This window comes from Danio aesculapii, chromosome 21, assembly GCF_903798145.1.
Source record: "Danio aesculapii chromosome 21, fDanAes4.1, whole genome shotgun sequence".
Lineage (NCBI taxonomy): Eukaryota > Metazoa > Chordata > Actinopteri > Cypriniformes > Danionidae > Danio > Danio aesculapii.
In genome coordinates, this window is record NC_079455.1 from 35484642 (window position 1) to 35508838 (window position 24197).

Here is a 24197-nt window from a genome sequence, read left to right on the forward strand (position 1 = left end):
AAATGTATAGTGTCATACACCTGTAATGTGTAAAATTGACAGTAAAAAAATACTGAAAGCTTTTATTTGCAGAATTTTACCATTAAAATACAGTAGAGACAACAAAAAATTACAGTAGACTACTGTATTTGATTACTTTACAGTGTTATACACCTGATTGTAACAATGTAGTGATCCTGGTTGAATTTATTAGATTTTTTTTTTAATATGGTGACTATACATTTACATTTCACTTTAAGTATCTGTAAAATTTACTGTAAAGGATGACATGGTGGCTCAGTGGTTAGCACTATTGCCCTACAGCAAGAAGGTCGCTGGTTCGAGTCCTGGCTGGGTCAAATGGCATTTCTGTGTGGAGTTTGCATGTTCTCCCCGTGTTGGTGTGGGTTTCCTCTGGGTGCTCCGGTTTCTCCCACAGTCCAAAGACATGCGGGATAGGTGAATTGAATAAAGTAATAAAAGTAAATTTTAGCATTTAAAGTACTGTAAAAGAAATGTAAAAACCAGTAAACTGTATTTGATTAATTTATAGTGTTATACACGTGATTGTGACAGTGTAGGAATCCTAGTTGAATTTATTAGATTTTTTTATATGATGACTATACATTTACTCATTTTCACGTTTAAAAATAAATCTGTACAATTTACGGTAAAAAACTAGCAGCTGTGGTTGGCAGAATTACCATTAAAATACAGTAGATATCGTAAAAGACACAGTAAAAATGGTAACTACTGTACATCATTAACTTATAGTCTTATACACTGATGTTTTGAAGTACTAACACATTGTACCATTGCTACAGAGACAAAACATGATAAACTAAAAAGACTATAGTAATGTAAACAAAAAAGCATAAAAAGTGTAGTGATATGCAGGGAATTCTGGGAAATACTATTTATGGTTTTTCATCAAACAAATTAAGGAAACTTATTGTTAACTGATATCTATTCATTCAAGTAAATCTCATATTTACTTGCTTGGCAATAGTCATTTGAATATATTAAATGCAACACAAATTTAGAAAATGTAAACATAATGCAATCTTCTTGATCTTGATTCATTTTCAGCAAATGATACTTTATTCTTGTTTTCATCAGATAAACAGGGTCTTGATTGTTTTCTGGGACTCTGACATGACAGAGCCAGATTGACTCTACAGTATGTGGGTTGAAATTTCTAGAGAGTTTCTGTATGTTTGACGTGGCTGGGTTTTTTCAAGCCTTTTCCTGCTAGACACAGCAAATGCTTCTGAGAAACACATCACAATCCTTCTGTTATGTAAATACAGCAGATGACGTGATGTTGTAATCTGGTGGTTAAAAAAATATGCTGGTACCTTTAAAGTGGCAGATCGAAATCCTGCCATTGTTTACTCAGATTTATTAATGTACTATATTTGTTGTTTGTTTGACATGGACATCACAGTTACACTGGATAAACCAAATGCATTTGTTTAAGTGATTAAGCAGATTTGCTAATTCTTAATACTAAATTCTCAATAAAAAAAAAAATTAAAAATCATTTGAGGATCAGCCTCTCTAAACCCCGCCTTTCTGAGAACTTATACTGTTTTCTGATTGGTCGAATTCAAACACACGTTACTTTTCTCAGCACTTGTAAACACAGATTTATTTTTAACCTTTAATCAATGAAACGTAAACGTACACATGTAAAAGTGTCCTTGTACTTAAAAAGTGGCAGAAAGAAATTCTGTTATTATGTACTTGCATTAATAAAAATAAAAAGCTTCTGTGAATATCATAAATCATACTGTAAGTGTATAAAATAGCAAGTTATCAAAAATGTAACGTTTGCATTAAAATAAAGAAAAAATGTCTATAGAAAGATAAAGATGAATAAATAATGACAGGATTTTCATTTTTCCTTTCCTTTGGAAACATTGATTTTGGCCACATTAACACTAATGGACATTTGACGGACCCATAACGGCTTAGTTTTATTTTGGAGCTTCACATCCATCTAAGTTAAAAAAATATATACATGATGATGATGATGATGATGATGATGATGATGATAATAATAAAAATAATAAACTTAAATAAAAACAACATTTGAATTCCTCATCATATACATTGCAGCATCAGCCCTTTTCTGAAATGGTTCATTCAAGCATCAGCCTCTCTAAACCCCGCCTTTCCAAGAACTTACTGTGCTCTGTTTGGTCAGATGGTTCATTCGTTATAATTGGTCGAACTCAAACACACTTTACCCTAGCTCTGAAGGCTTTCTCAGCACTTGTAAACACAGGGATTTTACCAAAAAGCTAAAGCTTCTGGTAAATGCATCACAAGCCGTTACGAATTTGCATTAAAACAATTATCAAGCTTCTGTGAAAATCATTAATCGTACTGTAATTGCATAGAAAAGTGTCACAAGTTATCAAAAATTCACAGATTGCCTTAAAATAAAGATAAAATGTCTAGAATGATACAAAGATGAATAAATATTGACAGGATTTTCCCTTGACAATCCTTTTCATTTGGAAATGTTTGGGGCCATATCAGCACTTATTTATGGGTCCTTCATTTTATTTTGGAGCTTCACATCTACAGTATCTACGTAAAAGCGTATTTAAAAAACGTATTTAATTTAATTTAATTTAATTTAATTTAATTTAATTTAATTTAATTTAATTTAATTTAATTTAATTTAATTTAATTTAATTTAATTTAATTTAATTTAATTTAATTTAATTTAATTTAATTTAATTTAATTTAATTTACAACACATGAAGTTTTCCATCATATACATTGCAGCCTCATCTCTTCACATTGCAGGACCAGCCTCTCTAAACCTCACCTTTCCAAGAATTTACTGTGCTCTGATTGGTCAGACGATTCATCTGTTATGATTGGTCGAACTTAAACATACATTGCTGTAGCTGTCTAGGTTTTTCTTGGCACCTGTAAACATTGATGTTTTTAGCCTTTCAACAGTTAGACACAGCAAAACATTCTATTAAACACATTACAAACTTTCTTGTTTTTTACTGTAAATAAAATGAGCATATATGTATGAAATCTGCCATTGCTTTACTCAAGTTTTTACTTGCATTACAAAAAGGAATCATAAATCATCTTCTGAGAACAACCTGACAATACCGTTGCATTTTAATGCACAAGCTCTTCCATCCAACACAAAAGCACGAAGTTGTTATTGGAGCAGGCAGAAGAGCATAAATGAGATCCCCTCCAGCGTGTTCTGAAAGGATTGTTTGTTTGCGGCGAGGCTGTTTGAGTAGTTGTTTTCTGTCGGAGAGTGTCCTATTCATATGGATGGCATCATTATCTGCCTCTCCAGATGGAGCGAGTGCATGGTGACGTCGCTGTGATGCTTGTGCATGTGAACCTCTTGCTGAAACATGTGCAGAGGATGTGGAATTAGAGTCGTGCTTGCTTGCGGTTTTCCCCTGTAGGCAAACATTCTTCTTTCTTTGGGGATATTTGGAGGGTGTATGTACACACGCAACAGGGCGTTAAATCAGTTGGAGGATTATAAATCAAGTCTGGGATAAATTTAATTATAGGTTGCGTTTTTTACACTTATTGGATGAAACATATTTCATTTTAAAATTGTAGAGATATCTAATATGGCTATGTGGTGGTTTGTAAGTATTTTAGGTTTGGGCAAGTTTGTATACATTTGTAAAGTCTTTTTTAATTAACTCACAAACAAACACATAAATAAAAAAAATAAATAAATAACAATAAGTTAATTAATCAATCAATCAATCAATTAATTTGTTACATTGGTTACACAACCTGACAAAAGTCTTGTCATCGATCCCAGTTGTAAGAGCAACAAATAATAGCTTGACCTCTAGTTGATCATTTGGAAAAGTGTCAGAAGGTAGATTTTTCAGATGAATCATCTGTTGAACTGCATACCAATCATCACAAATACTGCAGAAGACCTACTGGAACCCGCATGGACCCAAGATTCTCACAGAAATCAGTCAAGTTTGATGAAGGAAAAATCATGCTTTTTGGGTTACATTCAGTATGGGGGAGTGCAAGAGATCTGCAGAGTGGATGGCAACATCAACAGCCTGAGGTATCAAGACATTTGTGCTGCCCATTACATTACAAACCACAGGAGAGGGCCAATTCTTCTGCAGGATAGTGCTCCTCATACATCAGCCTCCACATCAAAGTGCCTGAAAGCAAAGAATGTCAAGGTGCTCCAGGATTGGCCAGCCCAGTCACCAGACATGAACATTACTGAGCATGTCTGGTGTAAAATTAAGGAGGAGGCATTGGAGATGAATCTAAAGAATCTTGATGAACTCTGGGAGTCCTGCAAGAACGCTTTCTTTATCATTCCAAATGACTTTATTAATAAGTTATTTTTAGTCTTTGCAGAGATGGATGCAGTCGTTCAAGCTCATGGGAGTCATACACAATATTCATTCTTTTTCCGCTGCACCATGACTTTATATTCTATACTTTACATTATTTCTGTTAAGTGACAAGACTTTTGTCTTAGCAAATTAAATACATAAAAATCAAGGCATGATCATATTTTGGTAAATAAGCGTAATCTAGTGGCCTTTGTCTTTTATGTTAGCCACTTCTGATGCCAAATGATCAACTAGAGGTCAAGTTAATATTTATTGTTCCTAAAACTTAGGTAGGTGACAAGACATTTTGTCAGGTATTGTATTTGTGTAATATAGACAAAAATACACTGTATAAGTCAAATTTGTAAACTCAATAATTAATTAACAAATAAATAAATAAAAAAATACATTTGTTTCACGGGTGTATTTGTAGGAATAGCCAAAATACACTGTAGGAGTCAAAATTGTCTACATGTTCCATGAAGAAATGTACATTTTCTTCTGTAAATATTTCAAAACATTGGTAAGAACGTAATTTGAACAACTTTTTTTTTAACCTTCAGATTCCAGATTTTTAAATTGTTATAAATATCGGCCATACTGTCATATCCTAACAATCAGTGTTGTTAAACCTGCTTTTAAGGCAATACGTTATTTAACCTGTTGGATAAATCAGTTTTCAAGGACTTTGCTATTATATTTTTATATACTTTTATTGGTCAATTGTATGTTTTGAGTTAGCTAAACATGCTTTAATGTGGTACAGGTAGCTATGTTGCCTCACAGCAAGAAGGTCGCTGGTTCGAGTCCTGGTTGGGTCAGTTGGCATTACTGTGTGGAGTTTGCATGTTGTCCCCGTGTTTGAGTGGGTTTTCTCCGGGTGCCCACAGTCTAAAGACATGCGCTATAGGTGAATTGAATAAACTAAATTAGACATAGTGTATGAGTGTGTGTGAATGTGAAAGTGTATGGGTGTTTCTCAGGACTGGGTTGCAGCTGGAAAGGCATCCACGGTGTAAAACATCCTGGAATAGTTTGTGGTTCATTCCACTGTGGCAACCCCTGATTAATAAGCCGAAGGAAAATCCATGAACGAATGATTAAATAAACTTAATCGATTTGTGTTGGGTCAACATGAAAAATTGTGTGGACCCCAGCATTTTTTACAGGGTAGGTTATAGCCAAGAAAGCAGAGCAGAAACTACTAGGTAGGTGGGTATAGAACTGTGATTGGTCAAATTTGGATAAAGAGTTAGTGCAGATAGCCGCGTGCACCAACCTATAACGCCATTATGGTTTGGGCCATACCTGTCAACACTCCCATTTTCCCAGTATTTCTCTTGTATTTTTAGTCTTTCTCTGAAGTATAAACATTAAAGAGCTGATCCTCCCTATACGAAACCCATACCGCCGAATCACCAGGGACCCCCCCTTGCTCTTAAATGTGAGTCTGCTCTGTGCTTTCGTTTTATTTAGGCATGAAAACACTTTAAAATAAATATAAAAATGGCGGGATTCCCTTTCCTTTTCAATACAGGTGCCGTCGCCCCTCCTATGCAATCCTCAAAACAGTCATATAGCAGTGCGTGACTGTCAGCTGACATGCTCCATAGTGATAAATAGATACTGTTTCCCAAACGGATTCTGTACATGTGATTTGAAGCGGAGCAAAAGTCTGGGTTTGGAGTGCATGTTTGAACAGACATAATTAATTATAATAACATCTAAAGATGTCGATCTTGGTGTTTTTTTTTCCAAACACAACTAATTTTGTCCTAAACGAGCATAAAAAGAAAAAAGCGATCGAATGCTTTCATTATAACGTTAGATGTGTGCATTTTTAAAGTGACACCTTATTTAATGTTATCAAATGAAAAATCCAAATGAATAAGATTCATTTGTTTCTCTTTAATCAGACCGTAAAAGTTATACAGTGAAAAAATGATTATTGAGATTTAATAACTTGATTCTATTTCTTTATAATAGCTTTTAATTTTAGTAATATAAACTGTGCTAATGTATTTGCTGCTAATGTATATTATTTATTTTTTCTTCTGTTAATAATAAATAATAATAATAGAACATAAAACATTTACAGCCCCAGAAGAAAATATGTAGTAGTTTGGGGATTTTTTAAGAATAGGGGAAGAATTTCGGTGCATCCCTAAAAAAATCTAATCACCTATCTGTGATATTAATATATCATATCCCATTATTGCGCTGATGATAATTTTTCGATATATTGTGCAGCCCTAATAAGAACATGCTCTCAAATCAGCAGACACACTATAGAGAGTACATTATCTTAATATCCTCTCTCTTCCAATGTGAAATGCACAAATGGATCTAAATCGACCAGCCTTGTTTTTTTCCATTCTTTAGCTTTGAATTTCCTGAGCATGATTGAAGAATGCATAAACAACAGAGGTGCATTCATGATTATTTTCATTTTTTTATAATCCAATTAGTCTGCATTAAAACCCAAGATGCACAATGATGGCAAACTCATTTAATGCATCCACCAAATTACTGTTTCTCACATCAAAATCATAAATCTCTGAAAAATCAAAGAACTACACGAGGCTAAGAAAGTTAATAAGCCAACAGAAAGAAGCTTAGCAGTGAAAACACAGCAAGAAGCGAGGCAGTGTGTGTGCATGTGTGTTCTTTTGCTCATCTAATAAGCCCTTGCAGATCTTTCTAACAGTGTGAGTCAGTGAATAATGAAGGATTTTCAGTTTATTTTAAAACTCGCTGCTCTTTAAGAAACTATCCAAGGTTTTTTCTTTCAAAACTTCCCGAACTCCTGCTTACAGTTTCTCATGCTCTTTTGCATCTATCTGACAGCTGCATTATCATTTAGTCTGTCCTAAAATGGCTTTTGTTCTCTGATTTGAGGGCGGGAGTCCTCAAATAGATGACGCTGATGCCCCCAAGTGGTTTCTTTAGTAATTTGCAGCAATAATGTCAGAGGTGATCTATCACTGCAGACGCGATTCTGCCGCTTAAATATTCATTGAGCAGTTATTGAGCTTGTCATACACTCATTTCAATTCAACTACATCTAGTAGTTTTATCAGGTCGATAGATTCTGCATGTACATGATTAGAATGACATGATCTGTGGCTAAATTAGTGAATCAATAGGGCTGTGATCTTTATGACATATATCATATATCCAGTTATGAATTGCGGTTTTGTTATTGCATTGTCCATCGTAATGCATTGTGTCATTTAAAAATGCCAATGAGGAGGAATATGTTTATAGAATAAATGATAGAGACTGTTGTCGGACAGATTGTTATTTCTCTGAGAGCCGAGTAGATAAAACATCCAAATATGATTAGATATTTGACAGGACGCCCAGAGTGCATAACAAATGAATTTTAATTTTACAGCATCACAGTGCTATTATATTCTTCTTGTATTTGTGTTATTTGTATAGGATTAGTGATTATGTTATGATGTTTCTTATGGCTGGATTAAAATGTAAAACAAAATAGTTATGGGTAAAGATTAATGGTGATTAATCACATCCAAATGTATATTTAGACATAGTAAATGTGTGTGTATATACCGGCCACTTTATTAGGTACACCTTACTAGTACTGTGTTGAACCCCCTTTTGCATTAAGAATTGCCTTAATTCTTTGTGGCATAGATTCAACAAGGTACTGGAAATATTCCTCAGAAATGTTGGTCCGTATTGACATGATAGCATCATGCAGTTGCTGCAGATTTGTTTGGCTGCACATCCATGATGCAAATCTCCCATTTCATCACATCTCAAAGGTGCTCTTTTGGATTGAGATCTGGCAACTGTGGAGCACGTTCGCCTCACAACAAAAAGGTCGCTTATTCGAGCCTCGGCTCGGTCAGTTGGCATTTCTGTGTGGAGTTAGCATGTTCTCCCCGTGTTCGCATGGGTTTCCTCCAGGCGCTCCAGTGTCCCCCACAAATCCAAAGACATATTGTATAGGAGAATTGGGTAAGCTAAGTTGGCCATAGTGTATGTGTTTGAAGGAGTGATGGGTTGCGGCTGGAAGGGCATCCGTTGAGTAAAACATGTGGTGGATAAGTTGGTGGTTCATTCCACTGTGGCGACCCAGGATTAATAAAGGGACTAAGACAAAAAGTAAATGAATTAATGAATATAATTTGTATCTTAAAAATTCATTCATTCGTTTTCTCTTCGGCCACAGCGGAATGAACCGCCAACTTATCCAGCATATGTTTTATGCAGTGGATGCCCTTCCAGCTGTATCTAAATATGTATAGTTTATATCTAAATATAAATAAACATTTTCTCAAGTATGTGAATTCATGTGTGTATTTATATATGCATAATAAACATGCACCGTACACAAACATTTAATAGGCCAAAGCAAGCTTTTATTTTTAGATGTGATTAATCCATATTAATCATTGCCCAGCACTAAAAATTATGAATACAAAAAGTTATGATAAGAAATCATATTTTTATGTTACTTTAACTTATTAATTCTTTTTAATTAGTAAATCAGGTTTTGACTGAATAACAATTTTATATATAGATATTAGTCAATTTGACTGATGTAAGTTGGCTTCAAAAGTTAATTTTTATAAAAATTGAAGGTATAAATAGTCATATAACGAGTTTCATATAACATATTTCATATATAAGATTCATATAACTTCATATAATGCAGAAAACCAAACCCAATAATAAAAATTGTGAATTAGAAAAAAAATTATAAGAAGAAGAATTAGCTGCACAACGAGGAATGTGACAGAATTTGACCATTTTTGGATGAATAACTCAGAATTAAAGCTGTGCTGATCAAATTGTGTGACTTTAATTATCCCGTTTAAAAGGTAAGAAGCAGCAATTTCTATCAGTTTATTAAAATTATGTAACTAATTACATTTGATTACTTAATTTCTAACAAAGTTGTTCACCTCGCAGTTAAAACATGGGTTTAATTTTACAGTGGTACTCGACACTGATTACTGTTCGATTTTCAAGATCCATCATCATTTGAATTATGATTATAGTATTTTGAGGTCATTCAACAATCGAATAAAATTAATGTTAATTGGTATTGTGTTACTAAACAGTCCTTAAATGGCAGGAGGCATCATGCACATATAATGAAATAAATGAAAAATAAATAAAAATAAAAAATTGGACATATTATAGCTATTTGCTAAAATATTCTGATGTTACCCATTAATTTTTCGTCTGCTTAGTCTCTATTTTAGAAGTTGCCACAGCGGAATGAACCGCCAACTACATCCCAGTACTGGGAAACACCCATACACACTCACATTTACACACACACTCATACACTACTGCCAATTTAGTTAGTCCAATTCACCTAAAGCGCATGTCTTTGGACTGGAGGGGTGGGGGGGTGGGGGGTGGGGGGGGGGGGGACTGGAGCACCTGGAGGAAACCCACGCAAACGCTGGGAAGAACATGAAAACTCCACACGGAAATGCCAACTGACCCAGCCAGGACTCGGACCAGCGACCTTTCTGTGAGTGCTACTAACCACTGAGCCACCGTGCCACCCTCAAAATATATTATATACAGTAATAATAAGAAGAACAATTAAACTGGAGTAAAAATTTGAAGAAAAAAATTGAAGAAATATTAATTTTGACATGTTGATTTGCTTTAACAAAAAAAAAAACCTAAAAACATCCCATATGTTGTCTTTATAACATTCAATCACATTTCTGAGCATGTTTGGCTCAGTGGGATCCAAGACAGAGCTGATCTGAAGACTTTAATGGTTAGAGAACCCGATGGACACCAGTTTGGCTTGTTGCAAAAGAAGCCATCTGTTGGTTTTTTTAATTGGTCACTGCATGAGAGATTTCGTGACTGAAATTGGATTAACATCCTCTCCCTATCAGCACTTGTGTTCGTGCAATATGTCCAACAAACTTTAGACAGTCTAGGGATGTTTATCTGTACATTTTACCAGACACGGAATGGCACTGTGTTAATTAAGCTGGCAGATATAGAAAACTATTGCAACCGTATAAATAAGTCAGTCGGAAACCCAGTGAACTGAGTGACGCTGCCCCCATCCTCATTTGCACTTCAGTCGTTTTAAGTGAAAAATAGCAGTACGTTGCAGCCTACAGTATATTGAGTGTTTAATCATGGAGCGAGTCGCACCTCGTTTTTCATTCTCCACCCAAAAGGTCAGAAAAAACGACTGAAACTTCGGAAAATGAGACGCATCCATCATTATAATATCTGTGAGTTCTATTCACTTAAAAAAACTGATGCTGTGAGTTTGTCCTCACACGCACTGAAGTTATGATGTGTTTTCATTGAGATCAGGGAAGACAGAAATAAACAAACTTAATAGTCCGCAGAAAATGTCATGGCTAGACTAGTTCTTCATGTATTCTGGTTTGTTTTGTTTGATTCTTATTTTTGCTATTCCATCAGTATGTTCAGGTCGGCCTATTCTATTCTATTCTATTCTATTCTATTCTATTCTATTCTATTCTATTCTATTCTATTCTATTCTATACTAATGATCTATTTGGCTAAGTTTGCTTTAGAGGCCATGATAAATTTGGATTTTGATTACATTTTGATTACATTTTGACAGCTTTTTAAACAGCCTGAACCCGTTTATAGCCCGACATTATTCAAATGTGCACATGCACACAGCTCTTATGCCTTTTTTCAAGATTGAGTCGTTTATACACATTTTAACATAATTTATTCATAACAAACATAGGCTATAGGCCACTTGGAAGTTGGAACAAAGAAATAAAATAAGTCCTCTGTTACATCGTAACACCTTAGCACTCTAAATAGGCCTACTGTAGGTACATACACTTAGCCTTTAAATTGCCCAACACACCAGTAAATATAAGTCTTTCTTAACAAATTAAATTAAAATAAATTCTAAATTATGACAGATATTTGCCAAGAACGAAATTAAGATAAAGGCTCTGCGGGATTTGTTTTGCCACTTCTCTTCACAATCCAGCCTTAAGGCGACGGTGAAGCTGAATAATAAAATAATAATGCCAACATTAGCCTATATACTCCATCTACATTATGCATTTATGTTTCAATTATTATTTAGTTATAATTTGAAAATCCTTTACTCATCAAGATTAGGCTCTGTGTTTTTGTAGAGGAACATTATTGAATCCACTGAAAATGGCTTTAGCACAGTCCTGCGCTCACTGATGATGCGTCCAGCAGCACTGAACACCCTTTCACTGCTGCTGCACACTACTGCTGTTTAGTTTTCTACTGTAATACACAGTGTATTAGCGACCGCCGAAATACCTTGGCGGCTTGAATGACCGTTCTTTTTGAACTGGCGGCTGGCCTGACCGCAGTCAAAATTCCCTCTTTTTGACTTCTCCGTCATCATTTTTTTCACCTTTGCAGGGATGGATTTTAATGTTGTAACAAATGATTTGATTACTTTCTCGCGCTAATCGAAATGCATCACATGACTGTTCATTTACTGTACAAGCCCAACCCCGTCTAAAATTATAGAAATTAAGTCCGTACCAACCTGAACCTGGTTCCTTTGGGTTCAGGCAAAGTTCTTCAGCTGTAAATTACAGGTGTAATTTTGTCAAATTCTACCTGCAAACAAGTCTTAAGTGCCACACATTCTCTATTGGAGACAGGTCGGGACTGCAGACTTGCTGATAACGGTCTGGATGATCCTTTTCTTTTTTCGACCGAAGCACACAGTGTACATTTCTCCCAAAAAATACCTGAAATACTGATTCATCTGACCACAGTACACTGTGTGATTCCACTGTGTGATTGTCCATCACAGATGACTTCGAGCCCAGAGAACTTCTGGACACTGTTAACATATGGCTTCCTTTTGGCACAGTACAGTTTTAACTGGCAATTGTGGATGTAACTGGTACTTGACAAAGGTTTGCCAAAGTAGTTCTGAACACATGTGGTGATATCGCTTCTAGACGATTTTGAGGGATGTAAACAAAAACAATGGTCCATCCAATTTTTCCTGTTTTACAGTTTTAATTTCTATAACTTCAAAGAATCCAAAAAGAGCCACATATTGATAAATAATGTTATGATAGTTGATTTAACAAAGTTATTAATGAATTGCCTCTTGTTACAGTTATGAAATAGTTTGAGAACAATGTTCATTGGCCAATGACTTGACCACATTGAAATGGTCTATAGATGAATGATGACTCTTGATGCAGTGCTGCCTGAGGGATCGAAGATCATGGTCGTTAGGCTTGCGCTCCTTGTCCTTTACGCACTGAAATTTCTTTTGATTCCTTGAATCTTTTAATGATGTGATGCACTGATGAGGGTGAAATATTTCCTATCTTTCTTTAAGGAACATTTTTTTTTTAAACATTTCAATAGTTTTCTCATGTATTTGTTGACAAACTGGCCATCATCAGCCCATCTTTGCTCCTAAAGGACTAGACCTTTCTTGGATGCTACTGTTGTACCAAATCATAGTTACCTGTTGACATCACCTGTTTCAAATCATTATTCAACCAATTTACCTGATTACTAGCCCAAAACTGCTCCTGTCGCAACTTCTTTTGTATTGTGTAGGTCTGAATGACAGGAAAGGATGTATATTTACAAATGAAATGACGTTAACCAGACAAAACATTAAACATTTTGTGTTCATATTGTCTCCAAGTCAAAGTAAATTTGGAAATCACTACTTCTTTATTTGCGTTTGCCATAATTTCCCAACTTGTTCTGATTTGGGGTTATAGATTGTTTAGCTTTGTTGTATTTATTATGTCTGCCTGGCTTTTTGTTTTATTTAGGCCTTGCTTTGATTTGTTTTACTGAGTTCTTTTTATGTTTGGTGCTCTTCCATTCTGTTCTGTTCTATAGAGAAACCCAAAATACCTCTATAAAGGCGTTCTCATATAGAAGGTAATCTAATTCTGAGCACAGAGATTATATATGATTATTCAGCAGTCCAGCGTTTATCTCACCCCAATTAGACGAGATTGACTTAATTATCATTCCAGCGACAACGATGTCAAAAAAGCGCCCCAGAGACAGTGACCTAATAGGGTATACAGCCTCCCTATATCCGCGGAGTAATTAGAGACATTTTATAGCAGGAGAAAACTGATGACTCTCCATATTAGCCTGTCAAGCTCGAGTTCTGCATCCGAGAGATAATGCTTTAAAACACAAAGTAAAGAACTTTTATATTTGACCTTCACACAAACATCAGTCTTAAGCTTGTGTGCTTATCAATGATACACTCGGTTTTATCATGCATCTAAACTCCCAGTTTTATTTAATCTTACAGAAGCACCGTACAAAATGAATCACTGTGCACTTTGTGGTTCGATTTCTTTCGCTCTGCTCCTGAATCCCTCTGGCTCTTGGCAATTTGCTCAGTGGAACTGTTATAAATTACGTTTAGCACAGAACACGTATATAGTGTTATCCTGTAATGCAGTTCCAGCTTCTTGTTTAGCATTTGCTATAGTAAAAGAGCAGCACTAGATCAGTGTTGCTTTAATGTAGTCTGCTGGCAGATATGGAGCATTTTGTTTGTGCTGTCTAATTTGATGGCTTCTCTCTGTTCTTCGGGGCTTTATTTATGGGCTCTTCATGTCAGCGTGGTTCATATTTATCCGTGCTTCTGTCTAATATAAATACAGCTCGGAAGGCTGAAATGAATTATAGCTTGGCATGTTTAAAATATATTGGAGATCCTGTGAATTACGTGTGCATTTAATTTATTGTTTGATTAATAGAGAATTTGATTTCTGGCTTTTATACTCACCCTTGTGTATTTAGCCACAAAAAGAGAGTTTCTTTTCCATGCCATGAAAAAAAATGAAAAAATGTGCATAGGTGGCGCTTTCGAGCACTGATTAGCACTATCGCTTCACAGCAAGAAGGTCGCTGGTTCGAGTCCCAGCTGGGCCAGTTGGTATTTCTGTGTGGAGTTTACATGTTCTCCCTATGTTTGCGTTGGTTTCCCCCGGTGCTCTGGTTTCCCCCACAGTCCAAACACATGCTCTATTTGTGAATTGGATTAACTAAATTAGCCGCAGTGTATGTGTGTATGTGTTTGAATGCAAGAGTGTATGGGTGTTTCCCAGTACTGGATTGCGGCTGGAAGGGCATCCACTGTGCAAAACAAATGCTGGAATAGTTGGCGGTTCATTCCGCTGTGGCGACCCCTGATAAATAAGGGACTAAGCCAAAAGAAAATGAATGAATGAATGAATATTTGAAAGTCTGATTCATTCTAGTGAATCGGTTCTTTATAATCATGGGACGATAACTGTTTACAAGCTATATTGTGGTTTGGAAAAGTCAAGGTTTTAAAACCGCCAAAATTTTCTGTCATACCGTTCTTAAGGTATGAGTAAGATTTTTTATTTACACTTTTTTTGTTTGTTTGTTTATTATGACAACAGTATCTTCAGCAGAAAAAATATCCAAAGATGCTGTTTTAAATTTTTTAAATCTGTGTTTTTGAAGCAAATAAACACAGCAGAAGTTAAGGATTCATTTGAATTATACAGCCTGACATGTTTACTGCTCCAAAATATTATAAATCTTTCAAAAAATAAAATATATTGTTTTCAAAGGGGAAAAAGTTCTTGTTTTTTTTTATCCAGACATTTAAATAGAATATATTTTAGAGCAGTAATTACAATACCATGATACCGTGAAACAGTGATATTTATATCCAAGGTTATCACACTGTCAGAGTCTTATACTGGCCCATGACTAGTTCCTTATGAACAGCTCTTTCTGTCATAACTGAAATTCTGGTTCATTCCACTGAATTAGTTTGTTGTGAACAGTTCTTTCTATCATATTTAAAAGTCTGATCCATTCTAGTGAATCAGTTTGTTCTGAACAGTTTATTCTATTTTTTTGAAAGTCTGATTCGCTTTAGTGAATCCATTTGTTCTGAACAGTTCTTTCTGTCATATTCATTCCAGTAAACTAGTTAGTTCTGAACATTTTTTTTTCCATCATACTGTATTTGTAAATCTGATTCATTCTAATGAATCTTTTAATTCTGAACACTTCTTTCCATGATATGTATTGATACATGTGTTGCTGATTTAAATTACCTCTGGTATGTAAAAGTGAAATATTAACTTCTGTCATTTCTCATGAAGCGGGTTATCTTTCATCCTGGCATGATTTACAGGTGAAAGAGCTTTTCACTCTATACATTGAATCTGCTTTGATAAAGTAATTGAACACCACAGTCTATCATTTTTATGCCTTTTCCAGCCTCCCCACCTAAATCTGCCAGTGTCAAAAAGTGGTATTGTGTTCAAATGAAAATACTTCATTAACATTACTAATATCATCTTCCATCTTAAAGGGACGGTTCACCTAGAAATACCCCAACATTTGGTGTTGATTTACTCACTTTTAGGCCATCAAAGATGGATATGAATGTTTTCTTCAGTAGATTTACAGCTGATTAATGGCCACCAGCAAATTGAGAACAAAATATACACAGGCAAAACAAATACAGGCACAAAAAATTGTATAAATACATTATATAGGCGAAACGGTGGCGCAGTGGTCAGCAGTGTCACCTCACGCTCTGGGTGAGTTGGCATTTCCGTGTGGAGCTTACATGTTCTCCCACTGTTCGCTTGGGTTTCCTCCGGGTGCTCCGGTTTCCCCCACAGTCCAAAGACATGTGCTATAGGTGACTTGGGTGAACTAAATTGGCCGTAGTGTATAAGTGTGTGTGTGAATGAGAGTGAATGGGTGTTCCAGTAATGGGTTGTGGCTAGAAGGGCATCCGCTGCATAAAACATATGCCGGAATAGTTGGCGGTTCATTCCGCTGTGGCGACCCCTGATAAACAAGGGAATAAGCTGAAGGAAAAGGAATGAATGAATTAAAAGTAAGTCTGTCTGTGAGGGTCGACATCTGTTTGTGTGTGTTGCTTTATTTCTCTGAGCTCTCCTGCTGTTTTCGTTCTTGCGTTCAGTCTGTTTCTATGAAGTGTGTGATTGATGGCAGTCAGTCATTGAATCCGGTTGTCACGCAGTGTGTTTTCTCTCCCGCCTTAGCCTCGGGGACCCAAAGAAGAGTTTCTGGTCGATTTGTTTCATCGCTCACTTCATTCAAGTCTGATTAATCCCTCGTCTGTCTGGTGTCTCAGTCTCGGTCCTTCATAAACCCTCTGTCGTGACTCCGGGAGCTGATATTTCTTAAAGTCAAAAGTGTCTGCAGGGGTGCTGATAGCACAATCTGGGACCTGATTGAGACCAGTGTAGCTCAGGGACAAACTGAGGGATCCCTATCACGTCTACAACTCTTTTTAGTATGCTGTGTGTGGGTGTAAGTAGCTGTCCTACAGATCTGAGACCTGTTTTCTGAATCTCATTAGAATGTTTGGAAACTACTGGAAGCTGTTTAAATATTTGAATATTTTCCTAGAAGAAGCTTGACTTTTGTTGGATAAGTAACATCCAGTGTTATAAAAGAACAAAAAAATGGTTGGGAAAGTTTTGGAAGATTTGGATCATTCTAGTGAATCAGATCATTCTGAACGGTTCTTTTCAACATATGTGACATTTGAAAGTGAGTCATTCTAGTGAATCAGTTAATTCCAAATAATTATTTTCAGCATATGTAACATTTAAAAGTTCAAGACTTTCAAGCGAATCAGTTCATTCCGAATGGTTCTTTTTCAACATGTGCAATATTTGAAAGGTTTAGTCATTCTAGTGAATCAGTTAGTTCTAAATAGTTCTTTTCGACATGTGCAACATTTGAAAGTTTGAGTCATTCTAGTGAATCGGTTCATTCTAAATAGTTATTTTCGACATGTGCAACATTTGAAAATTTGAGTCATTCTAGTGAATCGGTTCATTTTAAATAGTTCTTTTCGACGTGCAACATTTGAAAGTTTGAGTCATTCAAATTAATCGTTTCATTCTAAACTGCTCTTTTGAACATATATAACATTTGAAAGTTTGAGTCATTTTAGAGAATCAGTGTATTGTAAATCTTTTTGATGTGTAAAATTTGAAAGTTGGAGTCATTCTAGTGAATCGGTTTAATCAAAATAGTTTTTTTTCCTGCTTTATGTAATGTTTGAAAATCTGATTAATTCTAGTAACTTGACTGATTATGAACTTTTCTTTCTGTCTTGTTATATTTGAAAGTCTGATGCATTCCAGTGAACTCTGTGTACTGTAAATCTTTCTTTCAGTCATGTGTAACGTAAAGTTGTGATTCAATCTAGTGAATTGCTGCACTCTGAGCTGTTCTTTCTGTCTTTTGTAACATTTGAGAATCTGATTCATTTTATTGATCTGATCCATTCAAAATTTCATTCCATGTTAGAATTTCCAGTTGAAGGATTCTGTTCATTCGGATGAATCTTGTCAATTTACAGAAAAAAAAGATCAGATTTTTTTTTGCAGAATTATAATTCCATTTTCGTCGTATCTGACAAAGTATTCTCATATAAACATCTCAGTCATTTAAGCCAATTTGATCAAAAGCATAAGTTGGCAATTTAATATGATTTTTCATAATTTGAGATTGAAAACAAGCAAACAAACAAAGAAAAACAAAACAAATAAAACAAATTTTATAGCAAAAAAAGATCATAAGATCAAAATAAAAAAAATTAAATAGTTATGGATTCTATTTTTAATACATTTTAGTGAACTTTATTCAGAATTTCATTGAGCATGTAGTGTTAGAATTTCCAGTTTAAGGATTCGATTCTTTTGGATAATTCTTGTCAAATAACAGAAAAATATTAGAGCAACTTTTTATTATTATTTTTTTTATTATATAATTATAATCCCAGTTTCTTCAAATTATGAAGTTTTGAATTGCTCTCATAGAAACAGTCAATTGGTTCAAAAGCATTATGAATTTGTACAACTAGATTGTTAAAATGAAAAACGAACAAATAAAAATAAAAACAAATAAAGCATTTTCTAGCATAAAAAAATCAAATAAGATCATATGAATTTGCCAAATCCTAAAATACTTATGAAATCTATTTTTTTTTAAATGCATTCATTTATTTTTGGTGCGCTGCATGAACCCTTTTATTCTTCATTTTAAAGACTGAGGTCAGGTCTGGGGTGAACTGAGCGTATGCAGGCCGGTTTCTTCAAGTTTTTATCCTGAGCTGAGGGGAAACTCAAATGCTTTCTGTCATCACAAGCTCTCACACGCCATAAATACCCCTCTGATGTGTATTTAAGTTCACTGGACTCATCTTGGCAGAGGAAGTGGCGATATGAGCTTTATTTTTCCTCACATCTACATGTCAGCCATTTTTTGCAGAGTGTTTTACGACTTCCAGATGTCAGAAGCACCCTATGTGGGCTGGACGTGACCTTAGAAATATTGTGTTTATGTCTAATTTTAAAAGCAATATCATTTTAGCACCTCAACATAGGGATTGTTACACTGAAAAAGTGACAGCAAAAGTTTTTATGTTACTTGAACTCTTTTTAATACGTTAATCAGGTTTTAACTTAATTGTTTTAAGTTACACAAAGCTTAAATTAATATTTTCAGTTAGTTTGATCAATGTAAGTTCAGATGATATGAAAAACTGACGGTTCTTTTCAACATACAACATTTGAAAGTTTGAGTCATTTCAGTGAATCAGTTCATTCTAAATGGTTCTTTTCAACATATGTAACATTTGAAAGTTTGAGTCATTTCAGTTAATCAGTTCATTCTAAATGGTTCTTTTCAACATATGTAACATTTGAAAGTTTGAGTCATTTTAGTGAATCAGTTCATTCCAAACGGTTATTTTCGACATGTGCAACATTTGAACATTTGAGTCATTCTAGTGATTCAATTTATTGTGAATCTTTTTGACGTGTAAAATTTGAAAGTTGGAGTCATTCTAGTGTATCGGTTTAATCAAAATAGTTTTTTCCTGCTTTATGTAATGTTTGAAAATCTGATTAATTCTAGTAACTTGACTGATTCTGAACATTTCTTTCCATCTTGTTATATTTGAAAGTCTGATGCATTCCAGTGAACTCTGTGTACTGTAAATCTTTCTTTCCGTCACGTGTAACGTAAAGTTGTGATTCAATCTAGTGAATTGCTGCTGTTCTTTCTGTCATTTGTAACATTTGAGAATCTGATTCATTTTACTGATCTGATTCATTCATTTTAGTGAATCACTTCATTCTAAATAGTTCTAATAAACATGTGCAACATTTGTGAGTTTGAGTCATTTTAGTGAATCAGTTCATTTTAAATAGTTCTTTTCGACATACAGTATGTGACATTTGGGAGTTTGAGTCATTCTAGTGAATCAGTTCATTCTGAACAGTTCTTTTTTAGCATTCTGTATGTGACATTTGTACGTTTGAGTCATTTTATTGAATTGGTTGATTCTAAACAAGTACTTTTTAAACTAACCAGTTCTTTTTGACATCTATAAACAGTTGAAGTCAGAATTATTAGCCCCGTTTTAATAATGTTTTGTTTCCCTTTATTGTTATTTAATTTAGTTTAATTATATTTAGTTTCTATTTTCATAGTTTTGTACATATACATGTATAAGTGCTTGTTCATGAAGTGAAAGTGCTTTATTTGGTTGTCAATTTATTGTATGGGCAGCATAGTGGCTTAGTGGTTAGAACTGTCGTCCCACAGCAAGAAGGTCACTAGTTCGAGTCCCAGCTGGGACAGTTGGCATTTCTGTGTGGAGTTTGCATGTTCTTCCTGTGTTAGCGTGCATTTCCTCCGGGTGCTCCTGTTTCCCCCACAGTCCAAACACATGCGCTATAGGTGAATTGAATAAACTGCATTGGCTGTAGTGTATGAGTGTGTGTATGGATGTTTCCCAGTACTAGATTATGGCTGTAAGGGCATCCGCTGTGTAAAACATATGCTGGAATAGTTGGTGGTTCATTCCACTAAGGCGATCTCTGAAATAGAGACTAAGCCAAAGGAAGATGAATGAAAGAATGAATTTATTGTAAGGAGGCTCCAAAATGAGAAATCCTTTACAGTAACATAAAAAGCATACATTTAAGGAAACACAAAGCTACAATCACAAACCATTGTGTTCACTCTTGGATGACCAAGGGTTATAGAAGGAAACCAGGTGAAACTTCAGGCTTTATCTCATATATCTAAAGTTGGACCAGGCTCTTGGTCGTAGGAAATGATTGATGCCACTTGAGATTGAAAACAGCAGCCGCAATAACAGGAGGGAGCGCTGGATATCCCAGAGTGCTCTTGGTGTGGGATATGTCTTGTGTGCTCAGCGTGATTGAAAACACAGAGAAACGGAGAATGAGTTTGCCATTGTTCTGTTTCTCTCAAGGTCTCCTTCTTTCTGTGTTTCTCTGTGGGCTTCCTTCAGATCTGCAGATTTAAAGTGAAGCTACAGCCATCAATAGACCTGCAGCCAAATTTACTGTAAGTAGGCCGTTCTTTAAGATTCTTTAATGCCTGTGGAGTCTCTCAATAGATTATTACAATGATCTCAATTTATTTATTTATTTATTTATTTATTTATTTATTTATTGATTTATTTATTTATTTATTTATTTATTTATATTTTATTATTATTTTTTTTATAAATTTATTTTATTCAGATTAACCCTTGCTGACGGTTATTATTGAATAGGAATGATGTGAAAAATTCCTGCAAATGGCATGATTTTCAATAAAAGGATAGATTTATTTAAAAAATCTAAATAAAAATCTATTTATTGATTTATTGTTTACAATTTAAACAAGTTATTGATTGTTTACTAATTCATTCATTCATTCATTTGTTTTTGGCTTAGTCCCTTGGGTCGCCACAGTGGAATGAACAGCCAACTTATCCAGCATATGTTTTTACTATAGGTGGGCATAGATACATTTTTTAAAATCTAGATTAATAAAATGGCTCATTTGAATTCTGCCGAAGGCATTCAGAATATGTGTGCTACCCAAATAATAAGTCTTTGAGAACGGGTTTCTCACGCCAGGTGGCGCATTAGACCAGGGGTCTGTTCTTTATACATGGATTACTCAATTAGCTGGATTTGGATATTGACGATTTGACATGATACAGGATCGTTTAGTTCTTCAAAAATCATCTAAGTCTTGTTGTCATAGCAACAGTTCTGGTAGCTCAAACCTGCAAGGCAGCAGGTTCGTTTCATATAAACAGAATTAGATTGGGTCAGTTCAGGCAGATAATACTGAAAGTATGTACCAAATTCTGATATTTTTTTACAGTATTTATATACACTTGGGAAAATAGTAAATATATTTTTATATATAAAGTTAAAAATATATATATAAAGTTAAAAATATATATTAATAAAACTTATGCAATCTACACTCCGAAATAAAGTACAAAGACTGCCACCTGGGGGTTTAAAGAGAAAATTTATTGATATGAACTTTTTAGATACAAACGCGTACATGCACAATATTCGACTTTTAAAAATAAAAATAAAAGGATAATAATTTAAGCTGTCATGCACGTGTTTTGGCCGCTAATATACCAGTGATTTGATGCTTCAAAAAGTTGCAGACACCTTTAGCGATATCAAAATGCTTTTTTGATGCAAAATTAATACAGTTATTCCTTATGTCAATTAAAAAAAAACTTGAGTAGGCCTAGACTACTATAATAAAGAAAATCTTCTCTAAATGTAGAACTAAATACATTGATCTGCATTGAAATACATGATGAATACTCTTGCCACATGAAAGTGTAAAGCCTGCAGCTCACAACCAATGTGGAAAGTTATTGCGTGTCATATTTAACAAACCGTTTGCTATTTGTTGCATTGCTGATCTTGAATTCGAGGATCTGTCCTGCACAACACACACAGAGATCTCAGATCAGTTTATCCAGACATTTTAATCTGATTCAACTTGTTTGAAGAACCAAATTAGCCAGAGATCAGTTATCAAGATTAAAATTTCCAGGATCTGCCAAATCATCTTAGATCATTTAAGCGAGGTACGAAGAACGCACCCCAGGGGCTCATTTCCTGTTTCCAAAATGCATCACAAACTGCTTGAGAAACTGATCTACTATGATAATTGGTGATGAAAATAAAGATGTTCAATAAGATGTACTTGTGTTTACTAACTGTTTATTCAGTTAAACATGAATTTTGAACTGTAGGCCTACATAAACTCAAAACAGCGATTTTTGATGACCTTAATCCGACTAAAGTCATAACTGAACTAAACAGAAATGGAATTAAGACTTGTGGAGTATGCATATATCAGTGGCATTATTGAAGTAAACACCGCAATCAAACTATTACCATCATGTAGGACTTTTCGCCATACTTTTTGACAAGATCCACACACGCACGCGGCTGTTAGTAAAGGACCGCACACACACACGCACACACACACACACACACACATCGCGAAATGTGAAAGTTTTTTTTCTTTCCATTACGCGTGCGTTATTAAATTCCATAACACTCTCACCAGTCCTTACTCCTTATTTGCGTCTAAAACCCCAGTTTGTCACAGGGGCATGAATGAATGTTCCTGAGTTAAAGTGAAACTGCCGAACTGCAGTTAAAGTCACCCAAAATAACAAGAAACTCTTACATGAAAGCACTTCATGTGAACACCTTGATTATATTATTGTCTATTAAGGCAAATACCTAGATTCCAGATGTCCATAGTCTGTAGTGTCTTCGAAGTAAGTGAAAGATCCAGAAGGGCATCCTTCTGATTTGATTCAGAAGGGCACTTTTTTGTCAGACGGCTCACCGGTCAGGTATACATCTGCGCTAAAATATCAAGGTGAAAGTCATCATAGCTTGCGTAGAATAGACCCAGCTTCCAAACCAACTTTGAGAATAAATTAACGGTGATATTTTTTTTATCGCGCGATAAGAGTCTCGCGTTAACGCAGCACGTTAATGATGATAACGGCACACCACTAGTTTTTACACAGCGGATGCGCTTCCAGCTGCAACCCATTACTGGGTACACACTCTCATTCACACACATACACACATAGACAATTTAGCTTAGCCAATTCACCTATAGCGCATGTCTTTGGACTGTGAAGGAAACCGGAGCACCCAGAGGAAACCCACACAAACACGGGGAGAACATGCCAACTTCACACTGAAATGCCAACTGACGCTTTTTCGAACCAGCGACCTTCTTGCTGCGAGGCGAGAGCGCTTAATTTAATTTAATTTAATTTAATTTAATTTAATTTAATTTAATTTAATTTAATTTAATTTAATTTAATTTAATTTAATTTAATTTAATTTAATTTAATTTAATTTTTTTGTTTATTTTATAATTTTTATTTTAGTTAATTATTTAATTAATGAATTTATTTATTCATTTAGTCATTTTTTCCAAAGTGACCCTTCCTGAATTCCTCAGGGTTATTATTGCATAGGAAAGATGTGGAAATTTCTCCAAATGGAATGATTTTCAAGGAAAGGATGGATTTTTAAAATGTATTTATTTATTGATTATTTAATAAATGCATTTACTGTATTATTTAATTTTAATTTATTATTATTATTATTATTATTATTATTATTATAATTATTATTATTATTGTAACAAATAAATAGTAGTATGTTTCAACATGCTCTCTCATTTTAGCTAAACCGTAATTAAAGTAAATTTTACTACTTTAATAATTAATTACATTATATATTTTCCTCTTTATTGTTTTAAATTAGTTTGATTACATTTAGTTTAGTTTAGTATTTTTATTATAAACTTTTTATTTGTTTCAGTAATTACCTTCACAATAACAACCTAAAACTGTCAAATTAATTTTATCATTAATTAATCATCAATCAATCATTAGTCAAAGTGGTC

General features: G+C 34.6%; 1 protein-coding gene across 1 annotated transcript in view; it reads left to right on the forward strand.

Annotated features, from left to right (window-relative positions):
- The window catches only part of arhgap24 (Rho GTPase activating protein 24), a 225601-nt gene that overhangs the window by 99047 nt on the left and 102357 nt on the right, over positions 1–24197 (forward strand). The gene's annotated exons all lie outside the window — the stretch shown is intronic.